Consider the following 16,707-nt stretch of genomic DNA (forward strand, 5'->3'; position numbering starts at 1 on the left):
GAGGTCACATCCATGAAATGCAACCCAGGTCAGTAAGTCAAGTCAGCAGATAGCATAATGCTGCAATATATCCTGTGAGAGGAAATCTGCCAAATTGTAATTGTGAATAGGGACAATTTTAAAATGAAGATCACCAACTGTGTTTTGAGACTAGAGAAAGGGCAATTGATATTCAAGTATTCAGTGCTGGCTATCTTCCATGGTATTCTATTTCTTTCTCATTGTCCAGGTCAGGACATTTCCCATTTTACTTGTAAACACTTTTCTTTGATTATAAAACCAATAAACATTAATTTCAAAAGCAGGAAAAACATAATTAAGGGGTTGATTGTACATTCTTGGTCCATCATTCAGAAATAATCACAACTTATTATTTTCATCTTGAACATTGTATGATTATAAGACTTATTTACTGAGAATATTCTCATCTCTGGACTTAATCCATCAAGGCCCTTCTCCTTACATTTTAAAGTTCTCCAACAATCCATATATGAAATCAGTTAAGTTGTCCATTAATTAACAAATGATGAGGCAATGTCCTATATATTCTTTTTTTTTCCAGTAAGGGGTAGGTTTATTCATTGTTCTGGCTGGCAGCAGGTCATATTGGCCCTCCATGTGGCTGGGAAAGTCCTGGGAAAGAGAGAGAGCTGGGAAAGGTAGAGAGCTGGGAAAGAGAAGAGAGTTGGGAAAGAAAGAGATCTGGGAAAAAGAGAGAGATGGCCAAGAGCTGGGAAAGAGAAGAGAGCTGGGAAAGGAAGAGCATCAATTATTCAGCTGCTGTCAATCTACAGGTTCTTTACAATTTCAATCAAAATCATAAATCCTTTAGCTGAACTCCAGCTGCAGATTCAGTGCAATTTCCATGAAAATTGCAATGTCATTCTTCACAGAGATAGAAAAATCTACCTTAAAATTAATAGGAAAGCATAGAAGACTCCACACAGACCAAGCAATCCTAAACAAAAGAGCAACCCTGGAAATGTCACAATACCTGACTTCAAGTTATATTACAGAGACATAGCATCAAAAACAGCATGTTATTGGCACAAAAATAGATACAAACCAATGGAACAGAGTAGAAGACCTGGAAATAAATCCTGCAGTTACAGCCATCTAATTTTTTGTAAATGAGTCTAAGATATACATTGTGTAAAAGATAGCTTCTTCTAAAAAATAGTCTTGGCAAAACTTGCTTTCTAAATGCAGGAGACAGAAAGTAGATCACCATCTTACACCCTATACAAAAATCAACTTTGCATGGATATATTAGATCCAAGGAAATTTAAGATAAAATGGAATCATTTCACCTGTGGTCTTCTATTTCTAAGAATTAGATTAATATTTCAGTATTTCGTGAAGTGAACTCGCAAATTCAGATTCTTAGTTAACTATTTAAAAAATTTTTCATTATTATAAACAATGTACAGAGAGGCTACTGTTTAATGTCAGGCAATGAGCACATTTCTTTTTGGATAATGTGGTGTTTTTCTCTGTTATTGTCCAATTCTTGATTAATTATTAATTCAATGCAAATTCCCTTCTTGAACCTTTAATCTTTGGTCTACATTCCATGAACCAGAGTCTGATGTTACTTGGAAATATCACTGAACCTTTCATTGACTTATGCATCATCTATCTTATTCATTTACTAAAGATCACTGAACAGACTTTAAGAGAGCTAAGCTATCATCTACCTTACTCATTTAGTAATGAGAGCAGACAATGTGATTCATCAAACCTTTTTTCTATCTGATGTTATCATGCCTTCTATTTAATTGGTTGGTTAAATTCAGTGTCTATATATTTAAATCAACTTAGTCCATGAAAGTTTTTTAAAGCCACAAAATGGTTTATGAAAAAAATTGAATCTTGTGGACAACAAGTGTAAGCCAGGACTAGAGTTGGTATTTGTAGTAATCTTCAGAAATGTTTCTACTTATTAATACCTTGCTTCTGTATTTCTACAGATTTGTTTAAGTTTTGGTCCAGTCACTTCCATTGATGGCAAATATAACCTTGAGCTCAGATCTCAGGGCTATTGACATGTGACCTTTACTTTGTGTTTTGTAACACCAGAATTAATCTAGAAAATAACCTGAACTAGCCATATTTTTTTCCACCTGATCTGGACCATTGATGAATTCAGGGAATGAAGATCAGTGATTGCATCTTTGCTTATTTATATTGGTTTCATAATGAAATTCAAAGTTAAAAGTTATTTGAACATGTGTGTTTCACTACTACAGATTGGTAACAAAGCCAAGTCCTGAACCCTTAGCCTAACAGATTCTTTCTCCCAGATTGCCCAACAAAGGGCCCTTTGGGTGCAGGTAGCTTGCAACCAGCCTCCTCCCTCTCACTTCAAGCAGCATTCCACTTGGTTAGTTACAATCCATTCCTAGTAACTGCAGACCCTCTTATCTTCTGTTTGACCACAAATCTTAGCTTCCTCTGAAAGACCCTAGCTCCCCTAGGATACTTCCATTGACGGGAGGGTGCCCCAGAAACTCAGACTCCAGATCAGGAGATGCAGCAAGCAAGAGGAGTTCATTTGACTTTTTCACAAACGGACTCTCTGCCTAGGGAAGGGAGAGAGCCCAAGCAGCCGTTACAGGCATTTTAAAAAGCAAAGACCACAAGATTAACACAAGGCATCCCGGGATTGGCCTGTTTAAAAGTCACCATATACCCCAGCAATCATTTTTTATGTGGGGAAATTTCGTAACACTCTTTGTAAAATGACTGGTGAGGGGGGACTCGGGGGGGGGGGTTGTTACTTTGGACAATAAGGGTTAGGGGAGTTCACATAGTTACAGGCTTGTGATTGGTTGACATTTGGCCTAGTTTGCTGGTCCTGCCAGGTGGTTGTTATCTCAAGGTCTGGTATGGGGAATTTCTAAACGGGAACTGGAAAACACATACTGTCTGTTCTTTATCTACCACTGACCTTGTCCTGGGGCCAACATCTGGGCTCTGAGACTTTACCCAATTCCTTATTTCCAGGGAGGGGGATGGTGTTAGCACAAGCAGGTTTACAAAAGCAAAATCAGCAGTTAGCAATTGTAAAAATTAACTCTAATTTTTAATCTTTCATTTCCTCCTTTTTTTGACTAATTTTAATCTTAAAATTTAGGGGTGTATCTTTAATGCCTGATATTGCTGGGTTAATACCATGGCCTGTACAAAGGAAAGCTATTTGTGGATAAATTGTAATAGCTTGTTAAAAAATGCAGGGGCCAAGGGTGAGGAGTAAAAGAAGGATAAGCAGGGGTCCCATTATAGTGGAGATTAGGGTAGTCATCCAGGGTGATCTTTTAAACCATCCTTTAAACCAATCCTGCTGGGCTTCAAGGTCTTTTTGTCTCTTGTTAAGTCTGTCTCTAAGTTTTGCCATAGAGTCTCTAACTACTCCTGTATGATCTGCGTAAACACAGAATTCTTCTCCCAAGGTAGCACACATTCCCCCTTCCTTTAGGAACAGCAAATCTAGGCCCCACCGGTTCTACAACACTACTTCAGAAAGGGAAGTCAGGAACTGTTCAACCTTTGTTACTGACTTTTTTAAAGCCTCTAAGTCCTCATCCACAGCTGCTTGGTGGGTGGAGTATTGTCGGTCTCCCTGTACTAATGCAGCCATTCCAATACCCACCCCGGCTGCGATTTCTATCCCCAACATAACTGCTAGAGTGAGGAACACCGGTTCTGTACAGTATCTGGTGGGATGTTGTTCGTATCGGGCCTCCACGGTTCCATCTGGGTGGTAAAAGATTTTGGGGAGCACCTGGACCATAATGCAGAAATCACTGGTAAAATTTAAAACGTGGGTGGCTAGGCAGGGGGAAAGTCCTTTGTTGCAGGCCCACCCAGCTCCGGGGTGCGGCACCAAGTAGGGACCTGGGCCAGGACTGGGACTGGTGGAGTTGCAAAAGTTGTTATATGGCAGAGGTGGATGTCCTATACAAGTTCCTTGGCCAGATATTTGAGTCAAGGTTAGTGTAGGAGGGGAGCTGTGGCACCTACTGGGGTCAGAAGTGCTGGTGTAAGGCCCTGGGACTGCAATGCCTTCATAGTAAGGGGGGCTTGAAGCTAGGCATAACCAGCAAGACTCAGTGCCAAAAGGCAGAGTCTGATTTAGAGCCAAATATGTACCATTTACCAGATTAAATAAACGCTGCCCTGTGGAGGAAGGCAATGGGCTGGCTTGGGGTGGTGGGGGAGACTTAAAACCTATAGCCGGGGGTTTGGTGATAGCACGGGGGACACGCGGGGGATCTTCCTGTGGTCTCATTTTGAGGGAACCTCGTTTTTCCAGCATTGGATTTGGCCCTAAAAGTTGGGGTGTGGGGTCTCTACTTGTAGCCGGATTCAAGAGAAGCCCATCATCATGTAAGTCCCTGTACAACCTGATGCCCCAAGAAAAACCAGTGACCCATCCCACATTCGGTCATTTTTTTCTATAGAGGTAAATTGTACTTTGAGGGGGTTACACCAAGCTTGGCACTCATTAAGGAGCGCGGGATTTACCTTGTCAGGCCCCTTGGATTTGTGGATGGATGGATACCACAGAGGAGGGTGTGTGTAGTTTGTCTTTATAGTTATGTAATCTCAAGAGGAGGAAGGCTTCTAATAGGTATCACCTTTGGTCTCACAGCCCCAAGCCTTACAAAAGTAGTCACTCCTTCCCCCGCAGCGGTTGGTGGAGTGGTCCCCATGATATCCCCGGGACAAACATATATTGAGTGGGATCTTAGGTCACTCCTACCTTCTGTTCCCCTGCAGCCCCCCATTTTGTTTTTAGGGGTAGGGCCCGAGGGGGGTTTGACCGGGTCAAAATACTGCCCTAGGTTCCAGTAGCCATGCTCTCCCAGTGCTAGCTTGCAAAGGTCTGGATACAAATCTGGCCACCAAGTCCACAGGGGGGCTATGGTAGAGGTAGACCATATTACAGCCCCCTGCCCAGTCACTACTTGTCACGTCTGGTTTTGGGGAAAGTGTGGGTTTATGCCTGTCAGGGGATGGACACTGAGTCCTTCTGTTACTGTCAAAGCCACAATAGAAAAAAACATTAAGCAGTTTTTAAGAGTCTTATCTTGAGAGGATTTTGAGTACGCTGCAGCTTCCATCTGGGCAACACTGTGGGATTCTCGTTGACCTTGGGTGGTGCACGTCTAACGTGGGAGGCATGAATCCAGTCCACAATCCCGTCCATCTTTAATGCTGTGGGGATGGTCAGTAGTATGGTATACGGGCCTTTTCAGCGAGGCTCGAGGGTCCTGGACTGATGTCTCTTCACATACACCTCATCGCCAATCTGGAAGGGGTGTGGGACGGTGGAGTTCCCGGCTGTGTAGGCTGCTGCCAGAGGTCTCCACACTTGATTTTGAATGAGTTGCAGGGCGCCATTCCCTCCTTTGGCTTGTGGAACCTTTATCTTAGAACAGCCTTAAGGCACCACTGTGATGCAGAAGTTAAGGCTAAGAGTACTACTTCCATTGATAACACACTCAGGTTATTACCATACAAGAACAAAACTAGGCTGTGACTATAGAGTGGATTTCCAGTCACTATGCATGGAAGTGCCTAAAGTAAGCAAGCCAGTGATATCCTTGTCCCCAGTATCCACTGTGGGAATAGAGAGAATTTCTGGATATCACCCAAAGGAATGTCCCACAAGATCTTAGATTTAGCAGCTGTCAACCAGGAAGCAAACTTAGGTGATGGAATCAGGCAGGAGTTCCTCCAGGTGACTGTCAGGCCATCATTGAACTTTACCCATTAGGGTGTACAGCAGCAGCAGCAGCAGCAGCAGCAGCAGCAGGATTTCTCAGTGGCTCCAAAAGACTGTTACACCTCATGCTGGGCTGTAAATTCCTACACAGACTGGTTAAGGATGCAAGTAATATGTAGGCTTGGCAGGCTTTGATCCCGCTGGTTTTTAAGACCTTTAAACAATAGCCCAGGACAATTTACCAAAATCACAACTTTTTTACTAACCAGATATTTTTGTAAACAGACACAGAATGCTTAGTCTTGTAACCATCTCCGACAGATGCAGTCTCAACACTTGCACACCTATTAACACTATTTTTTATGGTTTTTTAAAAAAATATTAATTTATTTAGTTTGCCTCATTTTTCTAAAATTGACTCTAGACTCTTGATCTTAAAAGGGGGTTGATGAGTGAAGGTCCATCTTCTGTAACTTCTTTAAGCTGACTTTAGGGGCGTTGATCCTTCCTAGCCAGGAACCTATAACCTTAGCCTATTTTACAAAGAGGCTATTAGGGTTAGATATCATTAAGAACAATATTTTGACAACTGCACAGACCTTTTCTCCAGCTACAGCAGTGTAGTTTGTTTAGCACTCTGGTTTGCAAAAACATTTATTTAGATGGCTTAGGAATGTGTTCTCTAGTGACCCTAACAATGCCTAAGTTACCTTTGCAGGCCTTTAGGAAGACATCAATGGACTCTCAGGTTTACAAACTTTTTCCTGAGCAGATGAATTTCATGTAGCTGATGTCAGCTCAATAGTTACTGCCAATTAAAGCTTTTGGCACATAAAGGGGTTGAGATTTAAACTATCCCCCATATTTTATAACAATAGCTTTTTACTACTATCACAGAGGACTGGCAAGTTCTTGTCCCTTACAAGGTAGATAGTCATGGACATTTTGGCATGCTTATAAACTCTTTCCATGATCTCCCGGCTCTGACCAGGTTTGAAGGGCCACACACAAATGACTCTAGGATCTGACATTTTGGCCATCCAAACAGTGGCTTACTGCCTCTGGATGCTTCTCCATTTCTCTTGTCCCAGGAGTGTCTTGTCTAACTGGATAAATGCCTCATTGGCATTTCCCTTAGCTGGTTGCTGGACTTGAACTCAGGGCCTGAGTGCTGTCCCTCAGCTCTCTAGCTCAAGGCTAGCACTCTGCCACTTTGAGTCCCAAGGCAACTCTGCTTGCTCTTTCAGTTCTCTGCTGGCTGAGTAGAGGTGACAGTCTCACAGGAACCTTTTTGTGCCCAGGCTGGCTTTGAACCAGTTTGCAGATCAATGAGTCTTACAAAAGGCCATTTTACTCCAATTAAAAGCAACAAGGTGGTCAACATAGAAGTAGCTTTTAAGCATGCTCTTACCTGAAACTTATTAAGAGTCAAAGTTACATCTGACAAACTTGTAAGAATCCTCTGTGCTTTGCTCTGGACTTTGCTGGAAACTTAAAAAAACCTATAAGAGCAAACTAGAATAGCAATTATTTTGGTAATCCTAATTTTTTTAAAGCCTCTTATTAATTACCTTTAATATTTTATACTTTAGTTTTTATTTGTGTTTTAAAAAAACCTCTTAAAATCTTGGGGCCAAGTGTCACTCATTGTCTCTTGGCTGCTTGTTTTTACACAGTAAAACTTTTAAACTCAAATGACAATTTTTCCTTAATGCAAGAATTACAGTCACCATCACTATACCATAAGCTAGACTTAACACCTTTATAACTTTTAAAAACATCCTAATTGTAGAACATAATTGAAAGTAAGCCACATTATACAAATAACTTTTTAACCCTCTTTTTAAGGCTTTTTTAATTTTAATGTTAACACATCCAAGGGGAAGTTTTAGCAATACTAATCAGATCATCACATCACTCATTTTAACCATCATGTTTTCAGTGTCTATCTGCAGGGAAAAGAGAGAACAAAAACGGGCCACTCAACCCCTTCTATGGAATGGGCACACATCCAATCTGACTCTTTAGGGTTAGATGAACTGCGTTTGTGCCAGCTTACCCTCTTTTACCATGCGTGGACTCCTCCCAGGGCTTGTCCCACCATGCATGACCAGTTGATCTGAACTTCTGCCTGTTTACCCCTTACCTCTAAAGACAGGTCTTCTGTTGGTTCTTGAATGAAATACACAGTTTTAGGCAGACAGAACAGCTACGGTCTTTGACAGTGTTAAATTAACTTTTACATTTAAATTTTTAATATTTATCCCCAAATTTTAGCCAAGGGAACTAAATCCCAAACAGCCAATGCATTTTTGTTAAGCCAGATAACTTGATTACAGTATAAACAGTCTTATGCATTTTAAAATATTAGTTTTTTTAATACCAGATTTTTTTTATTTTCCAAGTTAAAGAATCTTTAAAAAGTCATTTAAAACACTATGAAGATTTTTTTTAAATTGTATTTTATTTTATTTGAGAACATACTGTACAGAAGGGCTACAATTACATGGGCAGGATAATGCATACATTTCTTACCAAGCATTGCAGCCTCCTCCTTTGTTTACCCTTCACTTCCCTTCCCCGCCTCCCCCCTCCCCCCACCCAATTTTACCCCCCTCCCCCCACCCAATTATACCCCCCCCCACACCGACATTGTAAAGCTGGTTTTGACATGACATTTTGTACTTCTCATTGTTGCAACAGGTCCACCTGAATCCTTAAACGACTTGTTTGTCCCCATCTCCTCCACATGTTATACTGACATCAAATATAGTGAAAGCGGGGGTTACACTGTGGGGGAGGGACATACAAAGCAACAAAGAAATAATCTTATAAATGCGTTAGAAACACATGCATGAAAGAAATGAAAACATTAAAATACATATTTAAGGGTTCATTTTCCTAACATCACATTATCTGAACTTTTCCGCTTGACTCATACCTATACTAGATATTGCAAATAAGGGAAACCATGGGACCTATGCTTCTTTGGGCCTGGCTTACTTCACTTAATATAATTTTTTCCAAACCTTTCCATTTCCTAACAAATGGGGAAATGTCATTCTTTCTGATGGAGGCATAGAATTCCATTGTGTATATATACCACATTTTCTTGATCCATTCATCTACTGAGGGGCATCTGGGTTGGTTCCATATCTTAGCTATGGTAAATAATGCTGCAATAAACATAGTTGTGCTGGTAGCTTTAGTGTGGTCTTGTTTGTAAACATTTGGGTAAATGCCCAAAAGTGGGATTGCTGGATCATAGGGGAGATCTATGTGAAGTCTTTTGAGGAACCTCCATACTGCTTTCCAAAGTGGTTGAACAAGTTTACATTCCCACCAACAATGAAGTAAGGTTCCTTTCTGTCCATATCCCCTCCAGCATCTGTTGTTGTTAGAGTTCTTGATTTTTGCTGTTCTAACTGGAGTGAGGTGATATCTCAATGTTGTTTTGATTTGCATTTCTTTTATGGCTAGGGATGTTGAACATTTCTTCATGTCTTCTTCAGAGAAGCTTCTCTTTAAGTCTTTCGCCCACTTATTTATTGGGCAGTTGTTTCTTTGAGGATTTGTTGTTGGGTGGTTTAATTTTTTGAGTTCCAAGTATATTTTAGATATGAGACTCTTGTCCGTTGTATGGCTAGTAAAGATCTTCTCCCAATCGGTGGGCTTTCTATTGATCTTGCCAGCTATGTCATTTGCCCTGCAGAAGCTCTGCAATCTTATGCAATCCCATTTGTCCAACCTTTCTTTGATTTGTTGTGCTTCCGGGTCTCTATTCAGAAAATTTCGACCTGAGCCAAGGAGACCTAGGGTTTCTCCTATTCCATCCTGTAATGTTTTCAGAGTGTCTGCTTTGAGTTCAAGGTCTTTGATCCATTTGGAGTTGATTCTGGTGCAGGGTGATATATAAGGATCTAGCTTTAGTTTTCTACATGTAGTTAACCAATTTTGCCAGCACCATTTACTGAAGAGGCTGTCTTTCTTCCATTCTATTGTTTTAGCTTCCTTATCGAAGATTAGATGGCTATAGGTCTGTAGGTTCATTTCTGGGTTTTCAATTCTATTCCATTGGTCCTGAGGTCTGTTCTTATGCCAATACCAAGCTGTTTTGATTACTATGGCTTTATAGTAGAGTTTGAAATTTGGTATTGATATTCCTCCAGCAAACACTATGAAGATTTTTTAAAAAAATTTTTGGTAATGTCCAAACCTCATAACTTTTTGAATCTTAAATTTAAACTCACCCAATTGTTACAGCATGCTGACAATTTTTATCTTTGAACACATTCACAGACACACAAAACACTCACACAGATCTTAAAGCACACAAAAATCAAAATCAGTTCTACGTACACCTTTTAAAGTTTTTAAACAAAAATTTAAGACAGTGTTTCTTTTAAACTAGGTACCATTGTTGGGCTTCATTTTCCCAGAGCTTGCTTGTTTAGCAAGACAATTTACCAATTAGTCTTTTGAATCCCTTCCATTGGAGGAGGGCTGTGGGAGGGGCTCACCTAAAACTAAACTGGCCAGATTTTTTTATATTTTAGACAAGAGTACTTTACAAATTGTTACATTGTCAGGACTAGCTGAAAAAGTTCAAACCAGGCACACAGCCTTCTATACCCTCCCTGCCGGCAGCCTCCACAAGAAGAAAATGCAGCCTGAGGCTTGAAGGGAACCAAACTATCCCAGTAACCTTCCATGCCTCACAGGGAGGGTGGGCATAGCAGGTCTGTGACCCAGCCCAGCTGGAACTTCTATTTCCTCAGAGATGTTTAAATAAATAAATAACAAAAACACAGATAAACACAAAAACCAAGGATCCACATTTAAAACTGGTACCAATTCTAAAACAGAACTAGACAAGAACTGAAGGCTGAGTTGGGGACCAATGGGCCCCAGTTTATTCCTACCGAAACTCTGTGCTGCTCCCACTCAGCAAGCTGAATCCAGAGTCGGCTGAATGAGCCTGCCATGCTCACCCAAAACTTCCCTACCTCTGGAAACAGAACAGAAAACACACCAAAGTAAACAAGGCAGACAAGTGGCCACAAAGACAAAATCAGGTCTCAGTGAATGGGGCGACATCTCACCACCATTTACTTACTAGGGGACTCAACCCCCCTACTCACCTCCGGAGGATTTTTCTTTTAGATTCCTGCAAACGTTGACTCAGGGGCCTTCCAAGGTGGCGGAAAATTCCCAGTCATCTTGGGGCAAGGGAAAAAAAAATCCCTAGTGGCCGTCCCCTCAGACTGACAGGTTCTCGCCCATGCTTAGACCCCCGTGAGCCAAGGCCCAAGGCTGAGATCTAACTGGGGCCACTTGCAGGTGGTCAGTGACAGTTTCATAATTGACAAACAAGCAAGTTACAAAAGCAGAACCAGCAGTTTTTGTTTTTGTTTTTAAACGAACTAGGACAAGGTCTAGGGGTGTCCTGGGAGTGGACTCACTTGTTGTCCCATCTTTATAGAGAATACAAAACACACACTAAAAACAAGTAACACTAAACAGAGAGAGAACCAGACAAACGCCGCGCGGCAGCTGAGCGACTACAGATGAGGAAGGAAACTACAGATGGGAGTGGCCGGCCGCGCCTTAACTCCCCAGTACAGAGACACACTCGGATTTCGTCCTTCCTCCAGACCACCCAAGAGTGGGACTCCAGGGTGGGGACCAGGGATTTCAGGGCACGTCTGCCTTCCCCACTGCCCCAAATTCAGAATACAGGTCCTGTACAGGCACTTTTGGATCTCAGAATGCAAAACAAAAGTGACAAACACGGAAGACGCGAAACACAAGAGCTCTATCTTACCTCCTGCCTGTCCTGGAATTTGGGGTCTGGGAGCGCCGGTATCCCGGACAAGCCCCACTGAAAGACCCTAGCCCTCCTAGGATACTTCTGTTGATGGGAGGGGGCCCCAGAAACTCAGACTCCAGACCAGGAGATGCAACAAGCAAGAGAAGTTTATTTGACATTTGCGCAAACAGACTCTCTGCCTCGGGAAGGGAGAGAGCCCCGAGCAGCAGTTACAGGCATTTTTAAAAGCAAAGACCACAAGATTAACACAAGGTATCCCGGGATTGGCCCGTTTAAAGGTCACCATATACCCTTTATGCGGGAAATTTTGTAACACTCTTTGTAAAATGACTGGTGTGGGGTGGGGGGGGGAGGACACAAGGTGGGGTGGTTACTTTGGACAATAAGGGTTAGGGGAGTTCACATAGTTACAGGCTTGTGATTGATTGACATTTGGCCTAGTTTGCTGGTCCTGCCAGGTGGTCGTTATCAAGGTCCTGTCTGGGGAACTTCTAAACGGGAACTGAAAAATACATACTGTCTGTTCTTTATCTACGACCACTGACCTTGCCCTGGGGCCGACATCTAGGCTCTGAGACTTTACCCAATTTCTTATTTCCAGGGAGGGGGTTGATGTTAGCCCAAGCAAGTTTACAAAAGCAAAATCAGCGGTGAGCAATTGTAAAAAGTAACTCTATATTTTAATCTTTCACCTCTGTCCGGCCCTTTGCCCCTTGATATTATAAAACCACCTCTTCAGAAGGACATTCTTTCTCCCCTGGCAGAAAATTAACCTAGTCAGCTCCTTTGCTGGCAATAAAACTCTTTCTTGGTTCTAGCTGACTGTGTGTGTGTGTGTGTGTGTGTGTGTGTGTGTGTGTGTGTGTGTGTGTGTGTGTGTGTGTGTGTGTGTGTGTGTGTGTGTGTGTGGTTCTGGGTTGGTGCTTTCACTGAACTATTAACTTCCTCAGTGAAAAAGAGCCATTTATCCAAAAGAAAATTCAAGGGCATGAAAATTATCACAACTCAACTAGAACACTGCATAAAAACATGGAAATGTATTCTACTTTATCACATATGATAGATTCAAGAAAATAGAGGCCTTTCACCCAGGCATATTCTTTACAACTCTACATGCAAACATGGGATAAAGATGGGTCATGTCGTTCCACTGTTTCTTATGCTGCTTTACTTTCCAGTCCTAGATTTATCTGGGAGCTGTAGGTGGAGAAATGAATTTGGTGAAATTGCTTTCATGATTGCTTTTAGTGCAAGAAGGAGTCTAGCATTGCACAAAAGATTTTTCAAATATTTACTTCCCATGTGGCAAAGAGATCCAACATATCCAATAAAAAATATACTAAATTAGCTTTTTTTCTACTGTAACCTTTATTTTCCATATTAACAAATCACCCTTAACCTTAACACCTTCCTATTCCTTCATGCGATAAAATTGGGCTTCTTTGTTCAGAAGAGACAGTAATCTGGAAATTGCTCTACTGTAAGAACGTCCTTGCTTGGAGTCAATGAAGTTTGTTTTCTTCTTTTGACAGATATCTATGAAGTCAAGGATTATGCCTGAAAGGCAGAGAGATCCTATGGTTAAAATAAAACATGCCTAGCCAAAACAGGAGACACCTATACTGCACTATACTCATTAATCTTTTTCTGTTGTGAAAACTAGAAATGTTGACTTAGGTTGGAAAACCTTCCAACACTATCCAGAATAAAACTCCCAGAGCCTGGACAACAATAAGAAATCCTGAAACACTTTTCTTCCAGCACAGTGAGAACTGTGAAGGGGAATGAAATGACACCATGATCACCAAGGCCTTGGTTCTATATCTTTGATCCTGAAGTATCTAAAAGATCTTTAATTAGTAGATTAAGGTTCCTACATACAGCTCAAGATATGTTTGGTTCATGGTGAGATTTCCTATACACATTTGGCTTTCCCTCTCCTGTCTTCTCCTATGCTCTTATGTAAGTACTCAATTTCATTATGGTATAGATATTCACTGGATCAGAAACACACACACACACACACACACACACACACACACACACACACACATGCATTAATTGGACCAATTTACACTAAACCTGGATTAGAAGTAGTCATTTTTGTACTCGTCAAGTAATATGTCTACCCATGTTTACACTGCCAGGTCCATTCAGGGCTTTAACACTAAATCTCTCTGAGGTAAATGAAGACATTGATGTTTGTAAGGTGGTTTGCATGTGGGATTGTATTAAATAATTGATTTCAAAATTCCCTTTCATATAAGGGAACTGGTTTTATTTCTCTTTCCCATGTAGAATATTTTAAGCTTCTCCTGTCCAGAGGAGGGTATTGGCTTCCTTTATTTGGCTATTCATTAAATCCTTTCTGTTAATATTGAGAGAACTGTTTTTCTGAAGGTTTCCTGGTTTGGACAGGTGGTTTGGCCCTTGTTAATTGCATTTTAGTTACACTTATCCTTTTCCTGAGCACTTTAAGACATCCTGTTAGAAGCTCCTTGAAGGTTAATTACATACAGTTAATTAAACCACATCCTTTTGCAGATGGTGAACCTGAGCTCAGCCAATTTGAGCAGAAGGGTGGGTTTGCTGGGTCAGGGATAAAAATTAAGCATCCTGCCTTCTCTCTGTGCTTGCTTGGGAGAGTTCTGGCTGGAGGTGCATCCTTTTGCATAAATAAACGTTGTCATGCAAAGTTCCCTTCATGTTGGTGACCTATTCCTATGTGATGCCCAACATCCTGAACCATTTGGAACTGCTGTCATCCAAAGTCATTCTTTACAACTCAAAAAAATTAGAACTATGTGACAAATATAAATATGAGAAGGTTCTATTTTCTTTTCTTTTCTTTCTTTTTTTTTTTTTTTGGTCGGTCGTGGGGCTCGAAATCTGGGCCTGGGCACTGTCCTTCAGCTGTTCAGCTCAAGGTGAGTGCTCTACCACTTGAGCTACAGTGTCACTTCCGGTTTTCTGGTGGTTTATTGGAGGTAGGAGTCTCATGCTCTCTCCTGCCCGGGCTGGCTTTGAACCTCGATCCTCAGATCTCAGCCTCCTGAATAGCTAGGATTACAGGCGTGAGCCACCAGCGCCCGGCTGAGAAGGTTCCAATTTCTATCACACAAATTTGTTTCTAAACCCTATCCTTACCTAAGAGAATTTATTATTGGAGAAATGACTTTGGTAAGATTGCTTTAGTGATTACTTCATATTGCAGCTGGGAGAGGAAGATTTTCCAATGGACGAGAGCGGAAAATTAATATTTCACACAATGGATCTTTGTACCACATGGGAAGTGAGTATTTGCTATAGATAACATGAAGGAAATTGAGAGAGGGAGAGTTTGGATCCCAGCTTTACATGTATACTCTTTAGCATGTATACTCTTGGAGAAATCCATGGTATTTGAAAGGCCTATTTGCTTAAGTGGAAAGATGAATTCTATATTTAAGTATACAGAGAGAATTGGGGCAGACATTTTGGAAACAATGGCAACAGCTATCTCTGTAACTCCATACACAGAACTAAACACAGGAATTATTTTTCTTGCTGACACCCCTATCATTTCCCTCCTCACTGGTCAATTGCAGTTAGCTTAATTTTAATTTTGTAGAAGTGTTTCTTTCAATCATAGAGCATTGCACCTAAGTTGATATGCAGCTACGTTGATAAATTATTGTTCATTACATTTTTTTCCCTCAAGGCCATGGAGAAGTGTAAGGACTCAGTGTTGGCTAAGTCCATTGGAGTGTCCAATTTCAATCATGGGCAGCTGGAGATGATCCTGAAAAAACCAGGGCTCAAGTATAAGCCTGTCTGTAACCAGGTAATCTCCCTCAGTCTCCTCTCCTATTTTCCATTTCTTTCTTCCTGTATTATAAGCAAGTGTTTCCACTCCTTGTCCCTCTGCCCCCCTATGCCAGCCTTTTTGTAAAGCAGAAGATGCTAAAAATAGAAAGTATGGAGCAATCCTAGTCATATCTTTATTTGCAAAAGCCAAAAATACATGGAAGGACCTCAGTGCTACACTGTGTCTAGGAATTTGAGGCACTAAGTGCCTTCCATCCAGGTGGGCTCAAGTCATTAGTCTCCTCTAAAAGAGAATATTCAGTAGTTCTTGATCCCTGAAATATGAGAGGCTGGATGTTTAATATGCCTGTGGATGGGAGGAAAGGCCTTTAAAATGGAGAAGGCAGTGAGCAAGGACACAGTTAACAATCACGATATCCAAGCATCTTGAGAAATGCCTCCAGTGTGGCTTTTTGCTAATACCAGAAGCAGGACGCAGCCACCTAGGAACAGATGCCAGATCAATAGCCCTTCCAAGTTGTTTGTGGTGATCAGCCAAATATTTTTCATAAGCAACTGATGATCCCTGGGGACTGTGTCTTTATAGGATAACTGGAGACAGCCTGCTTGCCCAGGCCCACGTATTCCCTCAAATGGAGGACCCACTGTGAAGGGATTCCAGTTATTCCTTCAACTCTCGCATACTGCGTCATTTCTTTGAACATTGCTTTATTGATTTCAACCCAATTAAAACCTGTTTGGATAACATCCCGAACTGCAGTAAATATGCTGGGTTTGAACCTCCCTCAGCCCTCTCCTCTCTAATATGCAGGGCTTCAGACCCCACCCCCCATTTTTCTCTCTCTCATTTCTGATGCCTGATTTATTGGCATACCCTGCACCTCTCAGGAGCTTTCCCTGGACTGTTGGACAAACTAGTCAGTCTTGATTATACTTGTGGTCATTCAGCTCTGTTCTTCCGTGAGAGACTGTTCTGCATCTTAGACAATATTTAATTGAAAATTTGTTATTTGCAGATAAAAATTTAATATCTGTTTTAGAATATAAGCATTAAGCTCCCTCATCTGGTTCATAAAGGCTTTCCAAATCTATTGTTTTGATTTTTAATTACATGAATAGTAAATTTTGCCAAATAATAATTTTACTTTTTATGCATTCCAATATTTCTAGCTCTTCTTACATAGAAATTGATATTTTGGTCAGTTGACCAGGCTGTTTCATACCCAAGGCTGGACTTTAGGATGTATTCAGATTTTTTAAAATGCCTTTATTTCTTCTTTATTATATTTTACAACATTTATACACTGCACTTCCTTTTATATACAGTATAAAAGGGATT

The 16,707-nt window shown here is 41.1% G+C and overlaps 1 long non-coding RNA gene and 1 pseudogene across 1 annotated transcript; one reads left to right on the forward strand and one right to left on the reverse strand.

Moving 5' to 3' along the window:
* The window catches only part of LOC138805542 (prostaglandin-E(2) 9-reductase-like), a 47,682-nt pseudogene that overhangs the window by 10,719 nt on the left and 20,256 nt on the right, over window positions 1-16,707 (forward strand).
* Window positions 8,397-11,252, reverse strand: LOC138805657 (uncharacterized). The gene is made up of 3 exons (XR_011365612.1): window positions 10,873-11,252; window positions 10,654-10,739; window positions 8,397-8,521 (listed from the first exon to the last, which is right to left on the reverse strand). It is a non-coding gene; the product is annotated as an uncharacterized lncRNA (long non-coding RNA).

Source organism: Dipodomys merriami, unplaced genomic scaffold (genome assembly GCF_024711535.1).
Source record: "Dipodomys merriami isolate MVZ:Mamm:240054 unplaced genomic scaffold, mDipMer1.0.p SCAF_4, whole genome shotgun sequence".
Lineage (NCBI taxonomy): Eukaryota > Metazoa > Chordata > Mammalia > Rodentia > Heteromyidae > Dipodomys > Dipodomys merriami.